The sequence below is a fragment of the Phoca vitulina genome, unplaced genomic scaffold, assembly GCF_004348235.1.
Source record: "Phoca vitulina isolate PV1807 unplaced genomic scaffold, GSC_HSeal_1.0 scaffold639, whole genome shotgun sequence".
In the NCBI taxonomy this organism is placed as follows: Eukaryota; Metazoa; Chordata; class Mammalia; order Carnivora; family Phocidae; genus Phoca; species Phoca vitulina.
In genome coordinates this window covers 1-16621 of record NW_022590326.1, presented here as the reverse complement: position 1 = coordinate 16621, position 16621 = coordinate 1, and the positions used below count along the sequence as shown (strand labels likewise).

At 37.6% G+C, this 16621-nt stretch overlaps 1 long non-coding RNA gene across 1 annotated transcript; it reads left to right on the top strand.

The window, feature by feature from the left end:
* Positions 1-9138: 9138 nt before the first annotated feature.
* On the top strand, positions 9139-11482 carry LOC116629337. The gene is made up of 3 exons (XR_004298730.1): positions 9139-9202; positions 10276-10332; positions 11184-11482. It is a non-coding gene; the product is annotated as an uncharacterized LOC116629337 (long non-coding RNA).
* Positions 11483-16621: the final 5139 nt, after the last annotated feature.

Below are 16621 nucleotides of genomic sequence, written 5' to 3'. Positions count from 1 at the left end.
GCCAGTTTCATAGACTTTTATATATTAACTTCTGGGAGTTACTAGTAGAAGGTATTGCTTTTGAGAGCAAATTACTGTCTTTCCATATTTATCATAGGTAAGACTGATCCTGTTTCAATTATTATTGAACTTGCTTAAAATTCTTATATATTTAGATATTAAACAGAAGATTGAGTTTTGACATGTAAAAGTCAACACTTAGCTATAATTCTGTTGCTAGGTAATTACTCGTAAAATTATATTTATAAAATATCAGTATGTGATTATAGCAATAGATAAGAGTATTATAAAATTATTTAAATATGGTAAATGATGAAATTTCTTTGAGGTATAGGAGCAAAATGGGTATTTCCTAAGTAACTGGCTAATTTTATCATTTTAGATAAGTAAAGATCAAACTTTTTTAGAGGCAGAGTTTCCAGCACCTGACAAAAGAGTCACCTTAAACATTGAGCAAGTAGTAGAGCAGGTGCAAGAACTAGAAGTACTGAAAAATCGCCTTAAACAACAGTCTAAATACTCCTTGAGGACCGCATTGTCTAAAGCCAAGTAAGGAAAATATAAGAGTTAATAGAATTCAAAACAATGAATTGGTATATACTTAGCAATGCATGTAAGATAATGGTTCAGATATTATACTGTACATAGAGTTTCTAAATCAAATCAAATAGTCAGCTTGCTCCTATTTGAAATTTTTAATAGTTTGAAATGGCACTGTCCAATCAGTAGTCACTAGTCACGTGTGGCTACTAAAATTAAAATTGAGTTCAATTTAATTAAAAAATCAATTCTGCTGTCACATGAGCCACATTTCAACTGCCTAGTAACCAATGTGGTTGTTGTTAGAAAGTTCTATTGGACATGGCTGGCTTTGAATATCTGGGTTTAAAATCTTCTCTCAGTTTGATTATGTAGCTTCTATAATAAATAGGAAACTAGGATACAATTAAATAATTGTTTATGAACAGCATTTTTAAAAATTTCAAAGGGACAGGGATATGTTCCAAAGAATAATTTCCTATTTTTTAGTTGAGAAAAGCCTTTTTTTTGACAGATGGAAGATTCAAATTGTGACTACAATGATACTCCTATTAACTGTTGAAACTCACTTTTGATATTTGAGGTTTAACTGCCTTAAAATTAAATAGATGAATAAATTATCATCACAGAATACCTTTCATGACTTTTATTCCACCTCACAGTTACTTTTTTTTTTTTTTTTTTTGTGGTGAGATCACTCCAGATCCACACTCTTAGCAAATTTCAAGTATACAACAGTATTGTTAACTGTAAACACCATGTTGTACATTAGATCTCTGATTTACTCAACTTTTGTTATTTTATTTTTTATTTAGTGATTATATAGTGATTCAACAGAATTGTTGATACATCACCCGGTGTTCATCACAACAGGTGCACGCCTTAATCCCATCACCTCTTTCACCCAACCTCCCATCCTCCTCCCCTCTGGTAACCATCAGTTTGTTCTCTGTAATTAAGAATCTGTTTCTTAATTTGTCTCTCTCTTTTTTTCCACTTTTGCCTGTTTGTTTTGTTTCTTTAATCCACATGTAAGTGAAATCATATGGTATTTGTCTTTCTGCTAAGTGACTTATTTCAATTAGCATTATATTCTCTAGCTCCATCCATGTTATTGCAAATGGCAAGTTCTCATTCTTTTTGACGGCTGAGTAATATTCCATTGTGTATATATACCACTTCTTCTTTATCCATTCATCAGTTGATGGATACTTGTGCTGCTTCCATAATTTGGTTATTGTAAATAATGCTCTATAAACATTGGTGTGTATGCTTTTGAATTTTTTTGATACTTTTTTGGGTAAATATCCAGTAGTGGGATTACCGGATCATAGAATAGTTCTATTTTTAACTTTTTGATGAACCTCCATACTGTCTTCTACCATGGCTGCACCAGTTTGCATTCCCACCTACAGTGCAAGAGTGTTCCTTTTTTTCCACATCCTCACCAACAGCTGTTGTTCCTTGTGTTGTTACATTTAACCATCCTAACACGTGTGATATGATATCTCGCTGTAGTTTTGATTTGTATTTCCCTGATGCTGAGTGATGTTGAGCATGCTTTTATGTGTCTGTTGGCCATCTAGATGCCTTCTTTGGAAAAATGTCTGTTCTTGTCTTCTGCCCCTTTGCAAATTGGATTATTTGGGTTTTTTTTTTTTTCTGGTGTTGATTTGTATCAGTTCCTTATATATATTTTGGATACTAGCCCTTTATCAGATATGTCATTTGCAAATATCTTCTCCCATTCCATCTCTTGCCTTTTAGATTTGTTGATTGTTTCCTTTGCTGTGCAGAAGCTTTTTGATGTAGTCCCAATAGTTGTTTTTGTTTCCCTTGCCTCAGCAGAGCTACCTAATAAGAAGTTGCTATGGCCAATGTCAGAGACATTACTGCCTATGTTCTCTTCTAGGATTTTTATGGTTTCAGGTCTCATGTATAGGTCTTTAATCCATTTTGAATTTATTTTGTGTATGCTTTACGAAAGTGGTCCATTTTCAATCATTTGCATGTTGCTCTGCAGTTTTCCCAACACCATTTGTTGAAGAGACTGACTTTTTCCCATTGGATATTCTTCCCTGCTTTGTTGAAGATTAATTGACCATATAACCATGGGTTCATTTCTGAGTTTTCTGTTCTTTCCTATTGATCTATATGTCTATTTTTGTGCCAACATCTACTTTTTGATTACTGTAGCTTTGTAATATAACTTGAAGTGTGAATTGTGATACCCCCACCTTTGCTTTTCTTTTTCAAAATTGCTTTGGAAATTCAGGATCATTTCAGGATCATTCCATATATATTTTAGGATTTTTTGTTCTGGCTCTGTGAAAAATGCTATTAGTATTTTCTTAGGAATTGCATTAAATCTGTAGATTGCTTTGGGTAGTATAGACGTTTTAGCAATATTTGTTGTTCCAATCTATGGGCATGGGATGTCTTTCCATTTCTTTGTGTTCTCAGTTTCTTCATTAGTGTTTCACAGTTTTCAGAGTATAGGTCTTTCACCTCTTTGGTTAGGCTTATTCTTAGTTACCTTGTTATTTTTGGTGCATTTGTAAATGGGAATGTTTTATTAAGTTCTTTTTCTGCTGCTTCATTATTAGGGTATAGAAGTGCAATAAATTTCTGCATAGTGATTTTGTATGCTGTGAGTTTACTGAATTAATTTATTAGTTCTAGCAGTTTTCTTGGTGGAGTCTTTAGGGTTTTCCATTTAGAGTATCATGTCATCTACAAATAGTGAAAGTTTTACTTCTTTTCCAATTTTGATGCCTTTTATTTCTTTTTGTTGTCTGATTGCTGTGGCTAGGTCTTCTAGTACTATGTTGAATAAAACTGGTGAGAATAGACATCCCTGTCTTGTTCCTGACCTTAGAGGGAAAACTCTCAGTTTTTCCCCATTGAGTATGATATTTGCGGTGGGTTTTTCATATATGACCTTTATTATGTTGAGGTATGTTCCCTCTAAACCTACTTTGTTGAGGGCTTTTGTCATGAATGGATGTTGTACTTTGTCAAATGCTTTTTCCTCATCTATTGAAAGGATCATATGGTTTCTTTATCCTTTCTCTTACCGATGTCATGTATCGTGTTGACTGATTTGCAAATATTAAACCACCCATGCAACCCAGGAATAAATCCCACTTGATTGTAGTGAATGATTTTTTTAAATGTATTGTTGGATTTGGTTTGCTAGTATTTTGTTGAGGATTTTTGCTTCTGTGTTCATCAAAGATATTGGCCTGTAGTTCTCTTTTTTAGTGGTGTCTTTATCTAGTTTTGGTGTTAGGGTAATGCTGGCATCATAGAATGGATTTGGAGGTTTTACTTCCTTTTTTATTTTTTGGAATAGTTTGAGAAGAGTATGTATTAACTCTAAATGTTTGGTAGGATTCACCTATGAAGTTGTCTGGTCCTAGACTTTTGTTCTTTGGGAGTTTTGATTACTGATTCAATCTCCTTGCTGGTAATTAGTCTATTCAAATTTTCTATTTCTTCCTGCTTCAATTTTGGTAGTTTATATGTTTCTAGGAATTTATTCATTTCTTCTAGGTTGCCCAATTTGTTGGCATATAGTTTTTCATAATATTCTCTTATGGTTGTTGGTGTTTCTGTGGTGTTGGTTGTTATTTGTCCTCTTTCATTTGTAATTTTGTTTGGGTCCTTTCTCTTTGTTTTTTGATGGGTCTGGCTAGAGACTCACGAATTTTATTTATTTTTTCAAAGAACCAGCTCCTCTTGGTTTTATTTACCTGTTTTTTGTTTGGTTTTGGTTTTTTAGATTCTCTATCCTTTTTTTTTTTTTTTTCCCCAAGAGGCAGTGGGAGGATATTACTGAACTACATGACACCCAACTTTCCCAGGCCCCTTGAGTGTTGGGAGTCCACTTCAGCCATGGGGCCCCAGCAGTGTCCCTTGCTCCTACACTCACTCAGGACTCTAGCCAGTAGGGAGGGCTGGACTGACAGTGTCATGGGTGGGAGAGCAGGGTTCAGGGTGAGACTCAGAGTTGGGTACAGGATCCTGGTAGGGTAGGGACCAGATCCATGGTCAAGGCTGGCCACAAGTCAGGATTGGCCTTGTGACGAGGCTTAGGGTCAGAAGGTATGACAGAATCAGGAGTGAGGGTAGATTCAGAGCCAGAAACAGCTTTGGAGTGGGATTAGGGAGGGAGCCCTGCACAGAGTTAGGGTCAGGACCAAGGCCAGAGCTGGGTTCCGGGGTAAGCCCCAGGATAGAGGCAGGAAGAGAGAGCATCAGGACCCAGGAGGGAGACCTGCTCTGGCCTCAACACTGAAGCAGGGTTGAGGCCCTGGACTGTGGTGGCAGCTGCAGCTGCACCCTCATACACCCACTTGTGCGTGGTGAGGCTGGAGGCTTGTCAGAAAGCCTTGCCACGGAGCTGACAGCGGTGGGGGGCACAGCCCGGAATGCACATGCAGGGTGCTGCAGCAGGGAGGAGCTCTCCCACCAAACGCCTTGGAGAGTGGGGACAGGCATAGGACTGTTTGCTGGTGTGGATTCGCAAGTGATGCAGCAGGTTGGAGCTCTGGCCGAAGGCCTTGTGGCAGTGGGGACAGCGGTAGGGGCGCTCTGCCGTGTGTCCGTGTGTGTGTGTGTGTGTGTGTGTGTGTGTGTGTGTGTATGTGTGTGCGCCCGCGCGCGCGCGCCCCCAAGCACTGGTGTTGCCAAGGTGCTGAGCTCTGGCCAAAGGCCTTGCCGCATTGCAGGCATGGGAATGGCCGCTCGCCGGTGTGCACTCGCAGGTGCTTCAACAGCGCTGAGCCCTGCCTGAGCCCTTGGTGCACACTGGGCACTTGCACGCCCGAAGGCTGCTGTGCATGCGCAGGTGCTGCGCTAGCAGCAAGCCGCGCCGAACGCCTTGACACACACGGGGCAGTGCTGCGGCTTCTTGGGGCTGTGGCCGCCGCACTGCTTCAGCAGTGTGGAGTGCCAACTGAAGGCTTTGCTGCAGATGGTGTTCGGGTCGGGCCACCGGCCGGTGTGGATGCCGCGGTGCTGTGCCAGCGCGGCGCCGTGGCCCGACGACTTACTGCAAGTCAGGCAGCAGTCTGGCCTCTTGCCGCTGTGGGTGTGGCAGTGCTGGCTCAGTCCAGAGCAGCGGCAGAAGGCTCGACCATAATCCGGTCAGGACAAGGGTTGGAGAGGGCTGGCAGGTGCAGGGAGCACCGTGGGGCTAGTGCCAGGACCTTGGGTGTAGCAGTGAGCCTGAATGAGAGGGGGTGAGGTCTGGGGCTTTGGTGGGGCCGAGGTGCACACTGAGTCAAGAACCGGGGGAACAGGGCGCCTGATTGGCTCAATTGGTTAAGCATCTGACCTTGGCTTAGATCATAATTTCAGGGTCCTGGGATCAGCCCCGCTGGGGCTCCCTGCATAGCAGGGGAGTCAGCTCCCCTCTCCCTCTCCCTCAATCCCTCCCCCTGCTTCTGCTTTCTCTGTCTCTCAAATAATTAAAATCTTAAAAAAAAAAAAAAAAAAAAAGAACCAGAGGGACAGGGTTAATGATGTCTGGATCAAGGTGGAAACTTGAAGATATGGGGTCCAAATCTTGGAGATCCCAGTCACAGTCCTGAGATGGAGCGAGCTTCAGCATCAGGGTCTAGATCCTCAGAGAGAGACTCAAGTTTTGGTATCATTTAGTTCTGCTCTAATTTTTATTATTTCCTTCCTTCTGCTGATTTTGGGTTTTGTTGTTCTTTTTCTAGCTCCTGTAGATGTAAGATTAGGTTGTTTATTTGAGATTTTGTTGTTGTTGTTGAGGTTGGCCTTTATAAACTTGCCTCTTAGAACTGTTTCCGCAGTATCCCGAAGGTTTTGGACATGGTGCCTGCGAGTTCTTTCGTTCCCGGAGGGATCTCTCTGTGAACACTGCCTGCCCGGGACATGGTGGGAGATGAGCATATAACCTCCCCACTCTGTGCTCCAGGCACCCTTCAGATCACTGTTTCCATGCTGTATGTTCACAGGCTGTTTACCCTGCCTTTTCTCCAAGAGTAACCCCAGTGCCCTCCAGGGTCTCTCCCAGCCAAACCCATGGATCTTTAAAATTCCAGGCTTCAAGCCCCACTGGTTGCAAGAATTCACGACATTCAGCCCCTCTTGCTTTTCAAGGCAATTGCTATTGGGATTCATCTTCCATGTGAGCTCTAGTCTGTCTCTTGCCCTTCTCTATGGCTGCAGCTCCCTACCCACCACAGGGCCATAATCCGTTTTTCTCCCAAACCATATCTCCTTACTTCCTACCTTCTTCGATGTGGCCTCTGCTCTACATTTAGCTATAGTTTGTTCTACCAGTCTTCTGGTTGATTTCTGGGGCATTTAGGATGATTTGATTGTTATCTAGTTGTATTCATGGGACCAGGTGAACCTAGGGTTCTCCTTCTCTGCCGTCATCTTCCAACCTCTCTAGCATAATTCTTAGGGGACCTAGGATTTTCAAAATGGTAAATGGGCATTGGCTTAGCTTGAAGTCACCATCTGCATTAGCCCCTAACAAGAGAATCAGCCTGTTTGAAGCTTTGAAGCCAGGCATTGATTCTCTTTAGCTATGAAAGTACTAGGTGCCATCTTCTTCCAATAAAAGACTGTTTTGCCTACATTGAAAATCTGTCATTTAGTGTAGCCACCTTCATTAATTATCTTAGCTAAATCTGGATAAGTTGTCGCAGCTTCTGCATGAGCACATGCTGCTCCACCCTGTGCTTTTATGTTATGCAGATGGCTTCTTTTCCTTAAATCTCATGAACCAACCTCTGTTAGTTCCAGACTTTTCTTCTGAAGCTTCCTTACCTTTCTCAGCATTCATAGAATTGAAGAGTTAGGGCTTTGCTCTGAATTATGCTTTGGCTTAAGTGAATAATATGGTTGGTTTGATCTATCCAGACCAGTAAACGTTTCTCTGGATCAGCAATAAAACTATTTTGCTTCCTTATCATTTGTGTATTCACTGGAATACCACTTTTAATTTCCTTCAAGAACTTTTCCTTTGCATTAAGAACTTGGATAACTGGTGCAAGAGGTCTAGCTTTCAGCCTATCTTGGTTTTTGATGTACTTTCCTCACTAACCTTAATCATTTCTAGTTTTTAATTTAAAGTGGGAGACATGAGACTCTTCCTTTAGCTTGAACACTGAGAGGCCATTATAAAGTTATTAACTGGCCTAATGTCAGTACTGTTGTGTCTCAGGGAATAGGAAGGCCCAAGGAGAGGGAAAGAGGTGGGGGACAGGCTAGTTGGAGCAGTCAGAACACACACAACAGCTGTTGTTAAATTTGCTGCCATATATGAGCATGGTTTATGGTACTCCCAAGCAATCCCAATGGGAACATCAAATATCAGTGATCACAGATAGCCCTAACAAATATAATAATAATGAAAACCTTAAAATATAGGGAGAAGTACCAAAATATGACACAGAGACACAAGGTGAACAGATGCTGTTAGAAAAATGGCATCGATAGACTTTCTGTAAGCAGGGTTGCCACAAACCGATTTGTAATAAATGCAGTCTTTGAAATGCAATAAAGTGAAACACAATAAAATAATGTATGCCTGTACCTAGTAATTTTGTATTATGAATTAATGATTTATGTGTAAGTCTTCCTGGAAAGACTATTTCCTCAAGTTCAGAACTAGTCACACACATCTACATATTTCCTATCACATATAAACAGTAAATAAATATGTATAACTTTTTGAGTATCTGAATTAAATCAACTCATTTGTTCCCCTATTATTCTGTTATTGCCAACTATATCTGGTATAGTAACTTATCTAAGTAAAAATTTACATAGAGCCATTTTTTGCATTGGACATATACTAACCCATTTATTTTACAGTGTTAGAGTAATTGGGAGGGACTACTGTTTATTATGCGATTACTTTATTTATATCTCTGTCAATGACTAGATTTAAAGGAATAAAAGGAGGGGCGCTTGAGTTGGCTCCAGTAAGCACTACATAACTGGATCCTTAGTTCAGAGGCTCAGATAGAGTCACTTGAGTTATCTATTGTGAGGCACAAAATTAGTTTCAGACCATATATTAATAGTAACACCTGAAATTTAAGTGTCTGATGTGTACAGGTATTTTCCTTGCAACTTTACATGTATTGGATCTTTACCACTACTTTATGAGATATGTACTCTAATACCCGAATTTTAATAGATGAAGAAACTGTAAGTCAGAGGGGTTAAGTAACTTACCCCAAATCATAAATTAGTAAGTGCGTGAAACAAGTTTTGAGCCAAGCAGTTTGACTCTAGAACTTGTGTTCTTAATGATTACACTATTAAATCTCATGCTTCTACCCAATTTACTTTTGCTATTTTTGTTGTTAATATTGTTGGTATACCTAATTATATTCATGGAATATATAGCATTCATAGAATTACATAGTGTGACTTTTATACTTATTTGCTTGCAATTATACTAATTTACCTTAGTGTCTGAATAAAGGTTAAAGATTATGTTAAATTTTATTTTATAAACTACATATATCTAGAGCATATATTCTATTTCTTAACTCTTATTCTTTGATAATAAATAAATGTTGTACTTATTAAAATTTTAACAGGGATAGTGAAAATTCACCAGGAGCAGTACATAGTTACGAAGCTGTACAGCAGATAATCGAAGGTGATGATATTTTATACATGTTTAGCATTTATAGGGTTTTCTACATTACATTAACATTTTGAGACTTAGAGTTTAAAAATTGATAGCCATAAAATTATACACTAGCAAATTTAAAAAGATATTCAGTAGTGAGTTTAATATTTTCAGTAAAAGTTCTTATGTTTCAGAGTCTGGGAGTTGAACAAAACAAATAAACCATGGTTGTTAGCCACCATGAAATACATAACTTAGTAAGGACACAAGCACATTATGCATCACTTTAATATATAGTGTAACACGTGATAAAATTTATGTGTAATTGGCAGTGAGTCCACAGATAGCCAATTTGTTCAACCCAAGGAAGTTGGGAAGATTTTATGCAACCTTAAAGAATGAATAAAATTTAGTCAAGTGAAGAAGGGAGATATCTGCTATTTTACAAAGAGGATGTAGCATGGACAAACAGCATGAGTAGGAAATGACAAGTAGAATGGTATTAGAATGTGCAGCAGTAAGTAGGGATATGGTAAGAAAGGGCCAATCAGAGGGATTGGATGGTGTGCTAAGGAATTTTGTTTTCATATATAATAGGGAATCACTGAAGACTTTTTGTAGGGAAGTGGCATTGCATTCAATTGTAGACAGATTATTCTGGCCATTTGTAGAAGCTACATTTGGGGATTAGGAATAGGAAAGGGAAGTTATTGCTCTGTTTTAGGTGTGTGGTAAGTGCTTACATTAGAGCACAAATAAGAAGAAAAGGGGCAGATTTGAGAAAATTTACTGGTAAAATGGGCAAAACTTGGTGACTGGATATGAAAGGAAGGGAGATTAAATCATGGTAATGTTAAGAGAATAGAAGAGGAAAAATAAGTGTTGTTGAGAAGACGATGAGTTCATATCACTTAGTTGATACACATTCGTTCAGATATTACCGTGTGTTGCCTGACTCGGGGGATCTCCAGTGTTGACGGCTCTGTTGTTTTTCTTAGAGTTTTCTTTCTCTTTAATGCTATTTAAATAAAACTATGAAATTTAAATTCAATACATATAATTGATATTTGAAACATATGACAAACTTACTATTATTTCAGAATTCATAAAAACCCACTCAACTGAAGAATTTATAGATGTTTCTGCAACTGATCCACGTAAGTTTCTACTTGTTTAAGCATTATTGTGTTAATAACATGTCAAATGCATTAATTTTTATAATTTTCTATAATTTAAAGTTATCATTATGGTAATAACATAGATTCCTTGGGGTTTGGAGTCATACAGTTGAGCAGGCTATCAATCAAGGATTGAAATTCCTAGTGAAGGCTACATGCTACAAAAAATAGATTAATTTTTGAGGAATACCTTGCTATCACTTGGATTGAAGGATTTTTAGTTTTGATTGGAATATGCTACTGAAATGTTTCAGGAGTGCTAGGACTTTGAGATGAACAGTGATAAATTTAAGAGGTCATTTGTAGATTTTTTTTTCTATGACTTATAGATCATCTCATATGCACTAATTCCTTGACAACAGCTGAGTGCCTGTCAGTTCATTAATATAAAGAGCTGCTAGAACTAGTACGTTAAACTCCTGACTACTTATCAACAGAAGGGAGAAACTACCTTGCTTATGTCTTAGTACTGGAAAGAATTTTGAAGCAATCATGTAATGTATGTTATAGAATACAATTTAGAAGTGGAAAATAAGATTTGGTCGGAAAAGGTTGATGGGAATCCTGTCCTCTTTCAACTTCAGCTTTAAACCCTAATGTTGCCATATCTAAGCCGAGGGCAGCTTGATGCTACAGCACTCCCAAGTTCTGTAGATACCTTTGACCCAAGAGAGTCCTGAATGACTAGATGGAGAGAAAGTTATCTAGAGCTTTGGAGTGGAGAGCGAAAACTTCTTTCTACCTCAAAGGAAACCCTCTGCACATCTACGGAGCTCTCTCTCTATCTGTGCACCTGCCTTCTCTCTAATGCTGTGCCGTTTGAATTCTAGCTTCTTTGGGCTTCCAAACCTCTAAACCTTGTCTCTGAACTCCAGGAGAACAATAGACTCTGTTTGCGTCCCCCTTCCTTTTGCTGTGGCCTGGAAATGTCAGGAAGTAAGATGGGGTCATCAAAGGGCTCTGTTTCTTTGTTTTCCTTCTGTCAGAGATTAGTGTCTTGCACCTTTTGTTTTCCAATGTCTGAATATTGCTTTTTCACATATTTTCATCCAGAGTTTAATTGGTTTAAAGTGAAAGGATAATTCTAGTCCCTGATGCTCTATCATGGACAAAACCAGAAGTCTTTATGCCCACATATGGGCTGATGGAACATATCCTCCAACCAAGCCAAAAGAAAAAATATGATAGTAGAAATGTTAGTGATGATTTCAAAATATTCTCTTTCTTTTTGTCTGTTACTTTCTGTCTCTTTCTTCATTCATTTATTTGAGGTATAATTGACATACAACCTGACATTAATTTCAAGTGTATGATATTTGTATATATTGCAAAATGATCATCACAATAAGTCTAGTTAACATCTATCACCACACCGTACAAGAATTTTTTTCTTGTGATGAGAACTTTTAAGGTCTACTCTCTTAGCAACTTTCAAATATGCAATATAGCATTACTAACTATACATGCCATCCTGTATGTACATTCCATTCCATGACTTACTTATTTTATAACTGGGAGTTTGTATCTTTTGACCTCCATCACCCATTTTGCCCACCCCACCTCCACCCCCTACATGTGGGAGCCACCAATCTATTCTCTGTATCCATGAACTATCTTTTTCCATGGCAGCTGCCTCAGTCCCTGGGCTCTTTTGGTATAGATCTACTGTCTCAATATTGTTCAGTTTTACTTGTATACACTCTTTTTCTGTTAAAAGTAACTTTTTTTTTTTTAATCTTATCCAGACAAACTTTATTCTCTTCTCTTCCCGTTCTCTAAATTCTGATAGCATAGCCTAATCAACAAGACAAAAGCTACCTTTGTATTCCACTCTGTTTTTATACCACCGTTTAATTTTGATGTTGCTTCATTTCATAATTAGTGGAATTAACTTTTCTTTTAAAAAAACATTTATTGTCAGAGAGAGAGCGAGAGAGAGAACGAGAGCGCACATGCAGGGGGAGCGGCAGGCAGGGGGAGAAGCAGGCTCCCCACTGAGCAGGGAGCCCGATGTGGGGCTCGATCCCAGGACCCTGGGATCATGACCTGAGGCAAAGGCAGATGCTTAGCTGACTGAGCCACCCATGGAATTAATTTTTTTTTACAGCAGTTTTAGGTTTATAGAAAAATTGAGCAGGAAGTACAGAGTTCCCATATATCCATTCTCTGCCTCCTACTCCCTGCACAAAGTTTTAACATTTTGCGTTAATGTGCTACCTATGTTAAAATTGATGAACCAATATTGATATATTATTACCTGAACTCCGTAGTTTACATAGGGTTCAATCTTTGTGCAACAGAGTTCTATAGGTTTTGAGAAATGTAAAATGTCATGTATCCACCATTATAGTATCATGCAGAAGAGTCTCACTGTTTTGAATCCCATGTTCTACCTATTCATTTGTCCCTCCATCCATCTGAGTCCTTGGCAATTATTGATCTTTTTGATATCTCTGTAGTATTGCCCTTCCAAGAATGTTATGTATTTGGATTCATACAGTCTTTCTTTTACTTAACAATATGCATTTAAGTTTCCTGCTTAATGATTTTTGGGTTTTATAGCTAATTTCTTTTTATTACTAAATAATGATCCATTGTGTGGATGCATCATAGTTTGTTTAATCTATTTATTGAAAGACATCTTGGTTGCTTCTAATTTTTTGCAATGACAGAAAAGCTGCTGCAAACTTAAGTTTTTCGTGTAGACATGTTTTTCAACTGATTTGGGTAAATACCAAGGAATGCAATTGCTGGGTCATATAGTAAATGTATGTTTAGTTTTATAAGAAACTGCCAAACTGTTTTGCAAAGGGGCTGCATCATTTCGTTTTCTTACCAACAATGAGAATGAGAATCCCTGTTCCGCTATACCTTTGTTAACATTTGGTGTTGTCAGAATTTTGAATTTTAGCCGTTCTGAAGTTGTTTAGTGGTATCTCATTGTTTTAATTTGTAATATATAATGTTGAGAATTTTTTCATATTTTTTTTTGCCATCCTTGGTGACGTATTTGCTCAGATATTTTACCCATTTTTAATTGGGTTATTTGCTTTATTATTGTTGAGTTTTAAGTGTTCTTTGTATATTGTGGACATAAGCCCTTTGTCAGATAATTACAAAGATTTTCTCTCAGTCTGTGGATTCTCTTTTCATTCTCCTAATGGCACCTTTTGTAGAATGGAAGTTTCTAATTTAATTTAATTTAATTTAACTTAATTTAATTTTTTTTTAAGATTTTATTTATTTATTTGACACAGAGAGAGAGACAATGAGAGAGGGAACACAAGAAGGGGGAGTGGGAGAGGGAGAAGCAGGCTTCCCGCTGAGCAGGGAGCCCGATGTGGGGCTCGATCCCAGGATCCTGGGATCATGACCTGAGCCGAAGGCAGACGCTTAACAACTGAGCCACCCAGGCGCCCCAGGAAGTTTTTAATTTTAATGAAATTGAAATTATTCATTTTTTCTTTCATAGGTTGTGCTTTTGTTGTATCTAAAAGTCATCTTCAAACCTAATGTAATCTAGAGTTTCTCCTATTTTATCTTCTAGAAGTTTTATATTTTTGCATTTTACATTTAAATCTATGATCTATTTTGAGTTAATTTAACCCATCCCCACATCCACCTCCCCTCTGGTAACAGTTTGTTCTGTATAGTTAAGAGTCTGTTTCTTGGTTTTCTCTCTTCCCCCACCCATGATTGTTTTGTTTGTTGATATCATATTTCTCTGACAGACTAATTTTGCTTAGCCTAATAGTGTCTAGCTCCATCCATGTCACTGTACATGGCAAGATTTCATTCTTTTTCATGGCTGAGAAATATCCCATTGTATATATTTCTATCTATCTATCATCTATCAATTATCTATCTATCATCTATCATCTATCTATTGATCATTCTCTATCTGTCTATCATCCATCTCCTCTACTACATCTTCTTTATCCATTCATCAGTCAATCAACATTTAGGCTCTTTCCATAATTTGGCTATTTGTTGATAATCAGGGTGCATGTATCCCTTTGAATTAGTATTTTTGTATTCTTTGGGTAAATACCTAGTAGTGCAATTGCTGGATCATAAGGTGTTTCTATTTTTAACTTTTTCAGAAACCTCCATACCGTTTTCCAGAGTGGCTGCACCAGTTTGCATTCCCACCAACAGTGCAAGAGGGTTCCTTGCCAACACCTCTTGTTTCCTGTGTTGTTAATTTTAGCTGTCCTGGCAGGTGTGAGGTGATATCTCATTGTAGTTTTGATTTGCATTTCCCTGATGATGAGTGGCGTTGAGCATGTTTTTATGTGTCTTTGGAAAAATATGTATTCATGTCTTTTGCCAATTTGTTAACTGGATTATTTGTCTTTTTGGGTGTTGAGTCTTATAAGTTCTTTATATATTTTGGATACTAACCCTTTATCTGATATGTCATTTGCAAATATTCTCTCCCATTCCAAAGGTTACCTTTTAGTTTTGTTGATTGTTTCCTTCACTATGCAGAAACTTTTTATTTTGATGAAGTCCCAATAGTTTATTTTTGCTTTTGTTTCCCTTCCCTCAGGGACATATCTAGTAAGAAGTTGCTACAGCTGATGTCATAGAGGTTACTCCCTGTGTTCTCCTCTAGGATTTTAATGGTTTCCTGTCTCACATTTAGAATTGCAAGAACAAATATTGTTAAAATGTCTATATTACTCAAAGCAATCTACAGATTTAATGCAATTCCTATCAAAATACCCATAGCATTTTTCACAGAGCTAGAACAAACAATCCTAAAATTTGTTTGGAACCACGAAAGACCCCAAATAGCAAAAGCAACCTTGAAAAAGAGAAGCAAAGCTGGAGACATCACAATTCCTGACTTCAAGTTATATTACAAAGCTGTAGTGATCAAGACAGTCTGTTACTGGCACAAAAATAGACATATAGATTAATGGAACAGAATAGAAAACCCAGAAATGAATCCACAACTATGTAGTCAACTAATCTTCAACAAAGCAGGAAAGAATATCCAATGGAAAAAAGACAGTCTTCTCAACAAATGTGTTGGGAAAACTGGGCAGCCACATGCAGAAGAATGAAACTGGACCACTTTCTTAAGCCATACACAAAAATAAACTCAAAATCAAACATTTAGTTTCTTAACTTGATGATGTTTTCATTACATGAAAATAGTTTATATCGCCATTTTTAAGTCTTTATTAATTTGTTTTTGCAATGTTTTGTAGTTTTTAGAAAAAAGTTCTTGTAAGGTTTCATTAAATTTATCTGTAGGAAGCGCATCTTTTTGGATACTAGTGAAAATAAAATTTGAAAAAAAAATTTTTCCAAGATGGAAGGCTTATTATAAAGCTGTAATAGTTAAGACAGGGTAAAGATAGACAAGGAGGCCAACTGAATATCATCGAAGCCCCAAATCAGACCTATGCACTTAGGTACATGATACATGACAGAAGTGGCACTATAGGTAAGTTGAGAAAACAGCACATTTTCAATAAGTGGTATTGTGATCATTGATACTTATATGAGAAAAATAAAATTGGAGCACTACCTCATAACATATTCAAAAATTAACTCCATGTCATTGAACACCTACATACGAAAGGCGAAAGTATAAGTATTTTCTTGGATAATTTAAGAGAATATCCTCATTACTATGTGGTAAGAAAACGATTTTTAAAACCAGACATAAAAGTACCAGTCATAAGGGATAAGTTTGATAAAGTTGACTATGTTAAAATTAAAAATTTCAGTTTGTCAATACACACTATCAGGAAAATTTGAAATAAATCAGAGTGGAAAAAGAGATTTTGAATACTGAAAACTGTCAAATAATTAGTATACAAAGGACATAAAGAACTATTTCAAATCCAGAAAAAAGGACAATTATTTCAGTAAAAGCAGGCAAAAAAAAAAAAAAAAAAAAAAAAAAAGGAAATTTAACCAAAGAAGGAATCCAAATAGCCAATAAAACTGAATAATCAAGGAATTGCAAATTAACCACAATGGGAAAGTGTTTCATACCACTCAGACTGTCAAAAATTAAATAGTGTAGGGTACCTGGGTGGCTCAGTCTGTTGGGTAAATGCCTTGGCTCGGGTCATGATCCTGGAGTCCCAGGATCGAGTCCCGAACGAGGCTCCCTGCTCAACAGGGAGTCTGCATCTCCCTCTGCCCTTCACCCTGTTTGTGCTCTCTCTCGCTCTCTCAAATAAAAAAAATAAAATAAAATAAATAAAAAGTGAGGCTTGGATGGCTATGTATTTCCCCCTTAGGA